Here is a 15,390-nt window from a genome sequence, read left to right as displayed (position 1 = left end):
GATCTCACCAGTCAAAATCCCAACACCGGCATCCCGACAGGCATCCCTGTCAGTTGGTATCCTAACCCTCTCCCTACCCCTAACCCTCCCTCCCCGATGCCTGAATCTAACCTCCACCCTAGTGCCTAAACCAAACCTAACCTTCCCCCCTTAGTGCCTAACCCTAGTGCCTAACCTTAACTACTTACTCTCCCCCTAACCCCTCTACTAACCTTCGGGATTCTGGATGTAGGGATGCCAGCACGGCGATTCTGATAGGTTTCTGGATTCCGGCGCCGGCATTCTGAGCGCCGGTATCCCTGCGGTCGGGATATTGACTGCATCCCTGATAAAACTATGTACTGATGAATACATTCTCCTGTACTAGGCATAATTAAAACAAGCCATTCTTGTTGGTTAGAGTGTATTTCATTAAACTCAAGCAGTGTATTTTTTAATTTATGAAGCAATGTCCTGATGCAGAGTTATACTGATATCAGGGCATATATGCCAGCACTGTGTATACGGCAAAAAAAGGTGTTTATTGCGCCTGTATACAAATATACAGTTGTGCGCATCTAGCGGTCACCTGCTCCATGCGCACACTTGCTTAGTTACTAGTCATCATTGTCAGTGTGTACTTGTACCTGCCTATTCTAGGTGCATAAATGTTTGGTCCAGGTCTACATATCCTGCACACTGTCTATGTTCGTACCTCCTGTTACAGCCCAGTTACACCTCTTAAGTGCGGATGCTCTCGTAATGTCTACAACTCTGTGCAAACACATGCAGGGTATGTTCTGCCAGTGGGTGTGTTTTGCATCAGCACCACTGTCTTTACAATATAATGTTTAATCTATGATTTTACACAGAAAATGTTAGTTTCCATATTTGAAGCGTGGGTGAAATGTACATGTCCATTACACCCTGACTTAAAACAGCATCATATGAAAATCTGCAATATTTTAATTAATTATATTTAATCTGAGGAACCATCCTAAGCAAATATAGAACACAGTATACTGCATATACAAGAGATAATATGCATAATGACTGTTTAAGCATGTCAGGGGAAAGGACTGCTGAGCCTCCCAATGGTGAACACACGTTCTCCTCCTCTCCCCAAAAGGACTGGGTTGATGCTGAATAGAGCGTGCCTATTGGAGAAGGACAAGGGGGTTATGCTTTTGTATTTTAAAACACACCGAGATAGCCCAAATAAAGCCAATGTGTAGGTTTAATCTCACTGAACATCACTGGCAGTTTTTCATCCACCAATTTGAAGGACAAACCGGTGTATAATTCAGCTGAGTAATGCAGTCTCATAAGCTTTGAGCTAATAGTCAAATATACCTGTTAATCCACTTGAAACATTTAGACTTATGTTGTTGATAGATGTTTATTTAGCAGAGATTCACAGCCAATGTTAATGGCCTTCTGCGACATTGGCAATTTTTGTTTTGTATTCTACTAATTGGTATTCTTGTAGTAAAACTCATAAATGGCTGTTTACAAATGATGTGGCCTGGAAGCTGGCTGTAGAGTGTATTTTCCACCAGCTGAAATGGCTAATCGTGCCAACCGGTGCAGGCAGCTGCTAGGTGCACTCTGGTAGAATGTACTTTATTGTGTAGAATGCTCTTTATTCTATATGTATTTTTAACTTATTGATACATCATTGTTCATCAAAAACATGGCTGGAGACAATCCCAACAGCTTATTAGACCGTGAAATTCAGGGAGGATCTGTACCAACCTGGGTGACCATTCCTTGCCAAACAACACCTAAATTAGGACTGCAATGTGTAAAACCTTATAACAGGTGAAGTTAGACTTTGTTCCTCTAATTCCTTTACCTTATTTGGGAAGAAAAACTAAGTAAGGGGTGAACTGCATACAGCAGCAAACTACCCAACACAGGTGGTTCCCAAGTTTCTTTTTATTTTCTGTCTGTCCCAATCATACCGGTATTTTATAGCTTTCCAGTTTACCATCGCCACTGGCAGGCCACTACTGGAGTCCACTACTATTTCTGTAGAACTAATACACAAAGACGTGACAACGCTGCAGACATTCTGGTAATTATCCTTATTGTTCTGCAGTGACACTTATCTCTGCTCGTTTCTAGTTTTCTGCAATGTCAGCTTTCTTTGTACAATATTCCCATAACACAGAAACCCAGGCGTTGCAATGTTCTCCCCGCATTGCTGCGGGGGTCACAGCTCAACATGTGTGTACCAGGCTCCCAGCTGAGGATGAATGAGCGCAGTGACAAAAAAAAACCTTATGCTGCTCGTACCCCTGCTCTCCAAACAGCTTGATGTGCTTGTAATGAAATATTAACAGCTAATGTTGCACTTGTTATCTTGTAACATCAATACATTTTGCTCTAAGCATGTCGAACAAGCAAATGGGGGCTGGTGCAGATAACTTGCATTAAAACATGCAAATAATAAAATTGGCCTGGTTGTAATGGTTAGCATAGAATATAACATATAAGAGATGACTGTGATTTCCGGCAAACATATTTTTTTCAATATTCTTATAAGAGTACTTCGTTATAAAGCATATCATGATAAAATAACATTCAGAAGAAGTGGATTCATAACAGAGAAATAGAATATTCATAACAGAGAAATGGAATACAATGCCTCCATGGCTCACTGATGCAGTTTCAAATTTATCCTTGAACATAACAATCACAAATAATTATATAACTGAAGAACCTCATACTCATCAGCAGACCGACCGGATGTATGAATGCTTTCTTAATTAAAAAGAGTGATGAATACATCCATATCTCCCACAATAAAACATAGTATAAAAGCAGAAGAATGAGTTCTTAGATCAAGATTGCGGTATCATCTAGGAGTACATAGAATAGAGTGTTTAAGTAGTTCATGGACACGTAATTTAGAAGAACTACAGTAGGTAAATGTCAGTATAACTTTCCCAAGTCTCGATGAACCTGGCTATTTTCTTTTTCTTTGTCCGAGGTTGTCACCAGCCAATACATATTGAATAGATGAAATACATTGTCTTTAAATACTGCAGGTTGAAAATAGGAGATTGTAATAAAGAAGGAAAATTATATCCAACAAACAGCTACATATTGATAAACCAAACTATGAATAAGACACAGTAGACAGGTTACTTGTTTTATACACTATCTTTATTCTACGAGCACAATTTATATGTATATATATATTTTTTTGTTCGATTTTAACCTTAAAATTTCACTGTTGACTTTACCCTACCCAGTGGAAATGGGACAACAATTTTAAACTTATTCAATTAAAAGTGAAAAGTGAAGTTTTACTTAATGTGGATCTTGTGCGCCTAATATTTATTTATTATTTATTAACAGTTATTTATAATATATACAACCACTCTCTTTTCTTCTACATTTCAAATGAAAATAGGAGATGTCTGACAAATCTAGGTTTGTTGTATAGGATTTTTATTTAGCTGCATCACTAATTATTAACTGATATCTTTACTTGTAACAAATGTTTGACCTGCAGCCATTCATGGGCTAGTGGGATATAGTCTAACATGTGGGCGTCAGCAAAGTCCCTGACTTGAAGCTAGAATTTCCTGAACAAGGGACAGACCCATAAACAGTTGTTGAATCATTCCTGCTACAAATTGCCTTTGTGGTTAAAAATACACTTTATGAAAAATGGTAAGAAACATTTCCTGATGTAAACATGATGGAAACAGTCTATTTAAGTTATTTAATGAATGCAACAGATTTGGGCGCAATTTAGATTTGGTCGCAATGGACCTGATTCAGAGTTGGGCGCAATTTAGATTTGGTCGCAATGGACCTGATTCAGAGTTGGGCGCAATTAAGATTTGGTCTCAATTGACCAATGTTTTGAGGCCTGTGCATGCGTCGGAGCTGCAGTGTTGCAGTGCAGTTCTAGACGCAGCTTGATAGGCTACAGGTGTTTGGGGGCGGTGACGGGGAGTGTAGAAAACTGATGTGTATTGCTGCCATTATGGGGTCGTGCTGAAGACAGAGACTTTGTTTCCCGATGCAGTTTCACTGGCCTCAGCAGCTTAGTTGCGGTGTACACAGGGCGGTGCTAGGTTACTCGGCACCCAGCCCTGTCCTATGCTCCCCCTCTGCCCCTTCATCTCCCAGCTCCCTCCCCCTGAGCTTATACTAATAACGCTTACAGGTGGGTGGAGGGTGGGTTCTTCCAGAGTCAGACCCTGGTGCCCTTGTGCGACCGCACGCATGGAACGTGCCCCGAGCTGGCCGTGGGTGGATATTCTGGGCGACTTCATGGTTGCATTAGCATAACAACTCAGCTCCACTGCGGTCCAAGACGCAACACCGACCACACTTGCAACCACATCTGAATCAAATCAGAATTACTAGACAGGGTTGTAATATGTATGAGTCATTGCTTCATTCCCGTGCGGATCGTTGCATGACCTACAATGTCACAGAGAATATTATAGTGGGTTGAAATAGCTCTGTGTCACAGAACATTTTGTTAGTGGCACTAAAATAATGCTCAGCTTGATAACTGCAAGGTGGCATTTGCATAGAAAGTGATATTTGCCTTTGTTGTTTTAGCCGATCTAACTATTAGATAGTTAATTGCAGTTATCTCTTTGTGTTTCCATTAGTGATGAGGTAGGCTGCAGCAGCATCATGCGTATCTGGATTGTGGAGGAATGTTACGTGCATTGAGTTTATGTATGATGACAATGAGCCATATTACTAGCAGGGCATAATAAAGGATTTTCACAGAGCTCTTGTGACATTTCAGAATCACATTGATGTAGGAAATCAATATTTGTCAGGAAATTTGCTTCAATGGATGTTTTGGCATAGAAAGTGTTGGCATAAGAGTCACAAACAGAAGCCAATCACTCAAACAGTGGTTATAATGTATTATCAAACACAATATTTTAATAGTCGTTTATATATTAGCTTTCAGATTAGATTCCTCATACTGATACAGCCATATACACACGCTTCATATTGCAAAGGTACAACAATAGCCCTGGAATGGACAAAGACATAAGAGGGCCTTAGAGCTGGATACAATGTCAGCCTAATACAGGGATCTTATGCTTTTTGGCCTAAGACTATTTAAAGCACCTATTATTTTATAGGAATCCAGAAAACTTAGTGACTAGTATAACAACCTTTCAGTGGGAAATGCACATATACAGTTCCTTCGGTTAAAAATGAAATCCAGAAAATGCACAGCTCCTGAGTAAATAAAATGTTGTGAAAAAGCACAAGCGATAAGTGTTTTCCCACGCAGCACCTCTTACGATGTGATGGGCTAGAACAGATGTCCATTGGGAGGCAGCAAAATGGGTGCTTATTGATACACCTGAGAGATCACAAGTAGGACAACAGGGAATGTTCAAGGTTTATGAGATATTGAGGAAAGCGCTGTTGGTATTGTCATTGACTTCCTCCACAGGGATGTATAAGCCTTATATTGTGCACCTTTCCAGCTGTGTTCAATGCTTGGAAAATTAAATGGTACAGCAAAGCACCATAAAAGTACATCAGATGCACAAACCACCGAATCAGGTGCTACCTACATTTAAATAAAAATTGATAACTATTGAAAAGCACAGTGCACTATTATCCTGTGGTCCTGTGGATGTTGAGTATTCAACTCTCTGCAGCAGCACTATCAGGGTAACGGTAAAGGTTCCAAGGGTACGGTGCCAGCTTTTATTTACTTGCGGTTTATTCTTCAATTGTTCCTGATAGGATATATACTAATCCTTAAATGACTAGTTTAAAGACATCTATTACTGAAATCTTTAATTATATCATAGGAGGCTAAGACGTCTGATATCTATACACTGAGATGTTTGATGGAGTATGGCAAAAATAGAACATGTGTCGGCCATATACAGTATGTGACAAAAAGCACCCAAACCTACATAGCTTCTTTATATATGTTTTTATAAGTACCCCTATTGGTCTGTCTGGTTGTTTTCAAAGTATATGTGCTTACTCATGCGATGTCTTTACTTCCAGTTTCGGACCCTGGCAGGGCAACTGAACATGCGCAGATATTCGCCCAAACATGTGCAAGGCTACAATGGCTAATGCCATCTAAAGATAGTGTTCACTATCGGAGCCGAGCTTCAGAAAGATATGCTTTCCAGAGTTTGATACATTCATATTTTAGCGCACCAATATAAACCTACAGGGGCTGCTTTCATAAATAAACATGGAGTGACAGTAGCAGCAGATTATTTAAATTCTTTAAATTGTTTTTCCAGCACATCCCACAGATGCTCAATCGGATTGAAATTTGGGTAATTTGGATCTCATGTTTCTCAGACCTTTCTTGAACAATGTTTTTAATGTGGAAGGGCACATTATCCTGCTGAAAGAGGCCACTGCCATCAGAGAGTATCTTTTCCATGAAGGAGGTCTGCAACAATGTCCAGTAAGATGCTACATGAATGGCAGGACCCAAGATTTCCCAGCAGAACATTGTCTCCGCCGGCTTGCCTTCTTCCTATAGTGCATCCTGGTGCCATCTCTTCCTCAGGTAAATGATGCACACGCACCCAGCTGTCCACATAATGTAAAAGAAAATGTGATTCAATAGACCAGGCCACCTTCCTCCATAGCTCTAAGGGCCAGTTCTGATGTTCATGTGTCCATTGTTGGCACTTTTGGCAGTGGACTGAGCACTATGACTGGTCTGCGGCTCTGCAGCCCTATATGCAGCAAGCTGCGATGCACTGTGTGTTCTGATACCTTTATATCATCATTTATTGGAATTTTCTTTTTCTTTCTTTCCCTATAGCTGAACTGTTTCAATTACTCATTGGGAGCACCCTACCTGCTATTTGTGGCTTTCAGATATAATATCGGGGTTCTTAGATATTATTGATCTCTTGTTTTGAGTTAATTTTGTAGTTTCAGCTGCATACCCTTTTCCCTTATTCCCTTCCCTTACATATATACCTTTCTATCATAGTCAGCATGTCACAGTTGGTGTTAGTGAGTTACCTGTCTCAGGTGATGAACTGGAATCACTGGAGGTCGGCTGGACTGGAACCATGGGAAACATGAATAGCTCTTTTAATATAGGAATTGGGTAGCAGTGAGAACTGCCTTTGGTGATGAGTGACTGGAACTGGAAACTTGAAATGTTGGAGTGAGACCAGAAGGAACTTGGAGGGACCGGACTGGGACCGGCAGGTAAGCTGACTGAGCTGGTCGGGGCACCAGTAGATGAGCTTGCAGATGGATGGCAGCTGGGTGGCTTACGTGGAGCAGCTGGATAGCCGTGGGTAGACGCTGGTAGCTGGGTAGCTACGTGGAGTGGCTGGATAGCCGTGGGTAGACGCTGGTAGCTGGGTGGCTACGTGGAACGGCTGGATAGCCGTGGGTAGACGCTGGTAGCTGGGAGGCTAAGTGGAGCGGCTGGATAGCCGTGAGTAGACGCTGGTAACTGGGTAACTACGTGGAGTGGCTGGATAGCTGTGGGTAGACGCTGGTAGCTGGGTAGCTACGTGGAGTGGCTGGATAGCCGTGGGTAGACGCTGGTAGCTAGGAAGCTACTTGGAGCGGCCTGGGAGCCGTACATGAGAGATGGTAGCGTGAAAGCTGCTTGGTGCAGCCTGGGAGCCATAGGTGAGAGATGGTAGCGTGGAAGCTACTTGGTGTGGCCTGGGAACCGTGTGAGAGGCTGGTAGCGTGGATAGCTGAACGCAGCAGGCTTACAGATAGCACTGGTCTAGGAACCAGCAGGAGCCTGGGACATACTGGTACTCAGAGGTACAGCTATAGCACGAGTTGTACACCACAGGACGTAACGAGATGTTCTAGCACTGAGTGCTATTAGAGGAGGATCTATATACCTAGAGTCTGGCAGCGATTGGTGGATACAGACAGGTGGTCTGGCAGTGGCATTCAGAGTGGAGCAAGGCACAACATGCAGTGGGGGTAATCATCTCTGCAGCCCTTGAGAAACAGGACCACACCTCTGATTCCAATTAAGACTAGCAATGCTCACAGACAGGGCAGAGTCCAGGTGATAATCAGTGTGGGGAGGAGAGCAATCTGCACACACAGGGTTGTCACAGCCAGCATGATTCAGTCAGAGCAGATCTCCCAGGGGAATTACAAACACAGATCCATGGAGCAGCTGGCAGAGGTAAGTCTCAAAAGGTAAAAACTAGCCAGGATTGTGACACAGAATTTTTCAGCAATTTATTTTACAGTAGCTCTTTTGTTGGATTGGAACAGACAAGCTAGCCTTCACTTAATGAGCCTTGGGTGCCCATGATCCTGTCACTGGTTCATCAGTTTTCCTTCCTTGGACCACTTTTGGTATGTACTAACAACTGCATACCGGGAACACCCCAAGAGCCCTGCAGCTTTGGAGATGCTCTGGCCTAGTCATCTAGCCAATACAATTAGGTCCTTGTCAAAGTTACTCACATCCTTACGCTTGCCCATTTTTCCAGCTTCCAACACATTAACTTCAAGAACCGAGTGTTCACTTGCTGCCTGAAATATTGCACCCCTTGGCAGGTGCTATTGTAGCGAGATAATGTTATTCAATTCACCTGTCAGTGGTTTTAATGTGGACTATCAGTGTATAGATAGATAGATAGATAGATAGCTAGATATGAATTGATAGATATATATGGATTGATAATGAATATTATGATCATTTGGTAACTCTGGCTTTCTACTTCTATGACCAATGCCATAGTAAATCTGGCTAGATACAGTAGCTAGAAGGTGCAATTTTGTACTTTTGAAAAACCATGCTGAGATGCAAGCAACAGGTGGGGGGGTGGGGGTGTATGTTGGGGATTATATTATTATAATGTACAGAGAGATTTAGAAGGGGATAGTGTAAAAATACATGCGCCCAGTGTTTGTGCGCTACATACAAAAACAACAGCATTTTTTCTGCATTCACAAATATAAACAATGTGTTTGTCCCTCATGCATCGCAACATGGTTTGTCCGGGTACAAATTTGGATCATTTATTTGGATTTGTTCCAACTTGTAAATTATTACTCAAGTAATGAACATGTTTCTATGGCAATTGTCTGAATGCGATATTGTTGTTTTTGTGCATTGCTCAGCGGCACTATATCATTAAATGCTGGTGTTAACCTCTGAAGAATAGCATTAAATATTTAAAGTGACAGTCCAAGTGCGATCCGGTTGTTTATTGCTTGGTTAATTTGTTTGAAGATACACAGGGGTAGAGGAAGAGGTAGGGAGAAAATTACCCAACTGGGGACTGTTTAAGACGACAAAAGTTTGAAACATTTTACTGCAAACCATATTAACAGATGATAAACGCTTTGAATCAATGTATCCTGTGCACATACAAGGTGCAATTTATATACGCAACTGTCCCACATACAAACATTCATTTCAGCACTTGCTGGTATCCTAGAGCAACAAAAGCCGAGCTGGAAACTGAGTGGCAGGAAGGATTCACATCTAAAGGAATTCTGCCATAATGAGTTATAATGTCTCCACATCCTGTGCACAAAAAAATAATTGTTTAGGTTGTTTTATAACCATACATTTGACAATTTTGACAGCGGTAGGGGATTGGGGGGTTGACGTAGTACAATGTTTGAAGGCATGGTGTAGTTATGTGAGACTAAAGGCATTTAATTATATAGCTACTCTCTCACAAGTTCCAGGACATTCCTGGATTACCAAGTCGTCTCCTACATTCCAGGGAGATCAGGCTAAGCTCAAGTGTTGCAGAACATTGCATGATGACACAAACTGAGTTATTATATGATATGACTTGCCCTGGCCATTTCATAGCTCAAATGGTGTCACCAAGTCATGTTTACCTCTCATCATATGCTTTGCCTTATCAACCTGAGACAAATGGCACCATGAAGTAGCATGGTTATGCCATTCGCACCATCCTTTGTCCAGCCACACGCCCACACCAACTTGATTATGTCATTAAGTCAAATCTACCTCCTCTTTTAAGTTAATTTAGGGCGTGATTCAGAGCTGTAAAGTATTGCACACCCGCTGTGTCTTTATAAGCAGTGGCTGTGCAATACCGTACAGCTTTTATGTTAATACCGCAGGTTGCGTCTAAGGACAAAAGACGTCTTCTGCCCACCCAATGCCGTAACAGGACTTCAATGTGCCCTGTGCTGCCCCAGCCCCCCTTGCACATGACATCATGCTTAGGGGCGGGGCCAGCAGTACCCAGAAGTGCAGCAGTGCATTGAGCACCTAAAAGTAGCTCCGTGCAGCTGTATACATGTCAGGGTGCCTGCATGTAGCGTCCAAAGGATGCTACGGACAGCTTTTCTGCAGCATTAGTGTCGCGATGGTCGCAGCCATCAGCCACCTGAGTAAGCCTAAGCTTACTTAAACTGGCCGTATGAACTGCACTGCTGGGGCCAGGAGATCTGCATTGGAAGATGCAGACACTGGCCTCAGCACGCCTAAACAAAACCATGTCACGACCCTGCCCCCGAACGGCCACACCATGTCAATCATGCTGTGGTTTGGGGGCATTGTGAGCAATCTCGCAGTCAGTGATCAGCTTATGTGTAGTAAAAACCCCATGCATGCACCAAATATTAAACATCGGAATTGTGCACAAATTATCAGTTTTGCGTACAACTCTGAATCAGGCCCTTAGTGGTGGAATATTGGTACAGCATACTAAGTGGCTGACTTTACTAAGTGACAGGTATACGGTAACTAAGGGGAGCACAGATGGTGTAATGGTTAGCATTACTGCCTCACAGCACTGAAGTCGTGGGTTCGATTCCCACTACGGCCCTAACTGTGTGGAGTTTGTATATTCTCCCTGTGCTTCTGTTTCCTCCAGGTGCTCCGGTTTCCTCCCACACTCCAAAAATATACTTGTAGGTTAATTGGCTCGAAACAAAATTATTTTATTATTATTTATTTATTACCAGTTATTTATATAGCGCACACATATTCCGCAGCGCTGTACAGAGAATATTCGTCCATTCACATCCGTCCCTGCCCCAGTGGAGCTTACAATCTATATTCCCTATCACATGCTCACACACATACACACTAGGGGTAATTTTGTCAGGAGCCAATTAACCTACCAGTATATTTTTGGAGTGTGGGAGGAAACCGCAGCACACGGAGGAAACCCACGCAAGCACAGGGAGAATATACAAACTCCACACAGTTAGGGCCGTAGTGGGTATTGAACCAATGACCTCAGTGCTGTGAGGCAGTAATGCTAACCATTACACCATATGTGCTGCCCACAACCCTAGTATGTATATATGTGTGTACATGTGGTAGGGAATATAGACTGTAAGCTCCACTGGGGCAGGGACTGATGTGAATGGCCAAATATTCTCTGTAAACGCTACATAATATGTGTACACTATATAAATAACTGGTAATAAATAAATAAAACTGTCTATTTCTAAAACATTGAACAAGAGCATACAAATGTCAGATCCATTGTGGTGCATAAGTGTACATGCATGCAAATAACAGTAAAATACATATCCTCAATATACAATAAAACATATTTATTGAACATTTAGAACAAATCCGGAGTTTCTTACAGCTATATAGTTTACTTTCAATTATCAGAATACCAACTGTCATATACAGTACAAGCAGCTTTGAAACATTGAAATTTACTGTAGTTGCTAATTTGCATTATGTTTTTTTTTGGCTCCTATAACATGTGCATATGTTCTCCTTGCCTTAGTGTTTACAGCTGCCTGTGCTATATATGCAGATATCATATAATACACAAACATTCCAAATGTGTATCAAGTTGTACTGCCATGCAGCCTATCAGATTTAGTTTTGATGAACTTGTTGATTTGCATTCATTTTACTTTTCAATTTCCTCCAATCCTGTGAGGTGGTGCTTGTAGAAATATACTCAGGCAGAACTTTCTTTCGTTGGATCTCACTGTAAAGCCTGGTACACACTGTAGAGATCACTCTGCAGATCAGATAAAGGCTCCGATCCTCAGATTGATTATATGAGCGGCGTGCACCCTGTACACACACACTGAGCTGTTTTTAGTTTAATATATACAGTACTTTCTTCTATGGGATCGAGATGTTGGACATCTACATTTTAAGCACCTCATATTTTGCGACATCCAGATATAACCGTTGCAGGAGCATTTGAAGCTATTTATTGGGAAGGCTCCTGTATACACACGTATGCAATAATCATGCCAATCACATGATATCGGCTGATCGGCCTGAGAATTGCATAGGTGCATGCCCAGCTTAATACTGGACTTGACACATCACCTGCTACTTTCTAGATGGGCACCGGCGGTGACTATTTAAAAGCTGGTCCAGGCATGAGGAAGAGGAGCAACATTGGCAGTGTTTGGGTGATTAGGCTGGTTATCACTACTACTAATGAGCCTACTTTCTCTCCTGGCAAATGATGAACATCCTATTTGGCACAACTTGCAAATAAAGGGCATCTTCTAGGGTATTACCAATTCATTTACTTATAACCAATTTAGCATTACTTCTAATGATCAACATCTTCTTGTCCATTATTTTATTGATTAACAGTTTAAGTATTACATAAACTGAGAAATAATGGAATTGTCACAGGGGCATCTTTTTGAGCATTACTGCTAATAATGTGCACCCTGTTGGACATTATTACTACTAAGGGGCATCTTACTAAACATTATAAACACATAAATACTGTACATCTGTAGTTGATCAAACCCCTAAGCCAACCTTGATCAGATCACTCCAAGTAATATATGAAATATTGGGCCTTATTCATTGTTTACGTTCATCTCCGATATCTTTCAATCTGTACATGCGCAGAATCTGTATTGCACATGTGCAGATCTGTGACTGCAATGACGGACGCAGTGCCCCCTAAGTCGCAGCATAATTGACATGCTGTAGCCGTTTGGGGGTGTGGATAGGGCGGCGATGGCCAGCATCCCAGAACACGGGCTTCCCGAGGCCAGTGGCTGCATCCTTTGACACAGCATCACTGGCCCCAGCAATGTGAATTCACCATAGAATCAAATGTACAATGGTCATGCAGTTAATCATAAAAGCATGCAATGGGCGTCTTTTTACACAAGACGCTTCCTGCACCTTATGCATATTCTAACACAGCCACTGCGTACAAAGATGTAGCGGCTGTGCCAAAGCGTCCATCTCTGAATCAGGCCTACTGTGTAACTAAACAAAACTTCTATAATCCAAAATGTGACCTTTTGCTATGAATTTGTCGATATACAGTAAACTATTAGTGTACACAAAGGTTGAAATGTGAGCGACAAAAGTGCTTAGTACACTCTATTAACTATTTAAATAATTCAGTAAATCTGCGAAAAACGCTTAGTAATTCATATGTAGTGTTTTAAAACAAAGTGCAGAAATAAACACATAAAGTGCCAAGTGAATAATTTAACCTCAATAAATAATATATGCAAGTGAATAAATACGTGTTTAAAATAATAGGAATATATCTAAATATTAAAAAAATTATTTAATTCATAAATATGACATCTACAATCATGAAAAGTACATAAAAACATAGCAATAAATGATATACATAGGATAAAAAGGAGGAATAAACTGAAAAAAGCTTATCTTTTAGATAAAAAAGAAATTGAAGAGTTCATGGATGTATGAGCAGCCTCCCAACGCGTTTCGTCAATCTATGACTTCATCAATGGGATACCTAGCTGTTAATGCCCTCCGGCTTATAAACCCCACTAATAGGGACAATTGACACTCATTATGACATCACTTCCTGTCAGTAATTATTTTTTTTTAAAATCTTCCTTATTACTGATATATTACAGCGAATCTATATATTCTGTAGTCACGTTATGTCCATCAGTCCTAAAAGCATGTAATTTAGTAGTTTTATAAAATATAAATTGAATAACAAACTGCGGGCTGTCATCACTTCCGCCCAAAAGTCAGGCCAGTTTTGTCTTGGAAGTCCGGCCACTTCCACCCTGATGCTCAGTCTTGTGATCCCGTCATCACCAAACACGCGACTCATTGCGTCATGCTTGCAGTGCTGTATAGGTACGCACTTCCACCCTGGGTTTCGATCTGGTAGCCGCGTCATCAAAGTGCGACTCGTCCAGTCGCGCTAATAGTGCTTGTCGAGGTGCATGCTTCCGCTCCCAGGATACGGTACTTCCGCTTATCCTTTTGCTCCTGCGCATGCGTAGTGCCTCCTGGCGGCGGCCATCTTTATGGATCCTATTCACCTCAGGATATCTTGTAACCGCGGCCATCTTTCTATATATGCTACCAAAGTATACAGGTAGTTATAAATGTGGGAGGTGCAATATATGCAGATATCTTCATCCACAAAGGAGATCTTTTATGAATTCAGATAACTCTAAAGAATATATAATAAAACAACATATGAATTGTAACTCTACCTCTATCATTTATCTTTTGGAGTGCACTTGTGGCACAAAATACATTGGGAAGACGAAAAGAACCCTTAAACTACGCATTCAAGACAATATAAGGAATATCCGGAATAAACTGGAGGGTCATGCTGTGTCTAAACATTTTCTTCTTCATCACAACTCTAATCCAGAGGACCTTACTTTTAAACCCATTGAACAGGTGCTCTTGGGAGAGAGAGGAGGAGATCTAGCAAAAAAGTTATCTAAAAGGGAGATGTATTGGATTTTTGAGTTAAGAACACTGGCACCACTCGGATTCAATGATAATTATGAAATCGCACCTTTTATATAAGAAGATTGATGACTCCGACTTAATGTCCATATGACATGGGATATGCTACTGTAGAAGCTATTTCCTACAGTCAAACCATTTTTCAAACACCCAATCTCGTCTGCTCTTGGAAGTTAAGTTGAAATGGGCCCGGTCAGTACTTGGATGGGGGACCTCCAGGGAATACCGGGTACTGTAGTTGTAAGCAAAGTGCACAGTTAAGCATAATCCCTGGAATCCCATGGTAAAATCGGAGTAAAAAATCAGAAGAAAGACATGAAATAAGAAGCATTTCCCAAGATCAAGGCAAATTATGTTGGAACAGAGACTTCTCAATAATAAGCATCTCCTAAGATCAAAGCAAATAATGTTGGAATCGAGACTTTTCAATAAGAACAGCCATTCTACTTTAAAGCCTGGATTATAAATTTTTGAGTGAAGAAATTAATATTTTATCAATATTTTATTGATTTTTTAAAGCTTTTCCTGATTCTTTTAATACAGTTCTCAAGAAATTTATATACATGTATGTGCCAAAAAATTTTCTAAAAGAATTTTTTATAAAAATATATATATTTTTTTAATAGACATTTTTATACATATGTATTTATTATAAAATACACTATTAGGTTTTGTGGATTTAGGATATTTGCTTTATTTGCTATCCCCTTCTC

General features: G+C 41.0%; 1 protein-coding gene and 1 pseudogene across 1 annotated transcript in view; one reads left to right on the top strand and one right to left on the bottom strand.

Annotated features, from left to right (window-relative positions):
• The window catches only part of CDH4 (cadherin 4), a 799,140-nt gene that overhangs the window by 349,562 nt on the left and 434,188 nt on the right, over positions 1 to 15,390 (bottom strand). The gene's annotated exons all lie outside the window — the stretch shown is intronic.
• LOC148540677 (5S ribosomal RNA) lies at positions 14,800 to 14,918 on the top strand (annotated as a pseudogene).

Source organism: Taudactylus pleione, unplaced genomic scaffold (genome assembly GCF_031769625.1).
Source record: "Taudactylus pleione unplaced genomic scaffold, aTauple2 ptg000018l, whole genome shotgun sequence".
Taxonomy (NCBI): Eukaryota; Metazoa; Chordata; class Amphibia; order Anura; family Myobatrachidae; genus Taudactylus; species Taudactylus pleione.
Note: the sequence above shows the minus strand (reverse complement) of the source record. Positions and strands in the feature narration are given on the sequence as shown.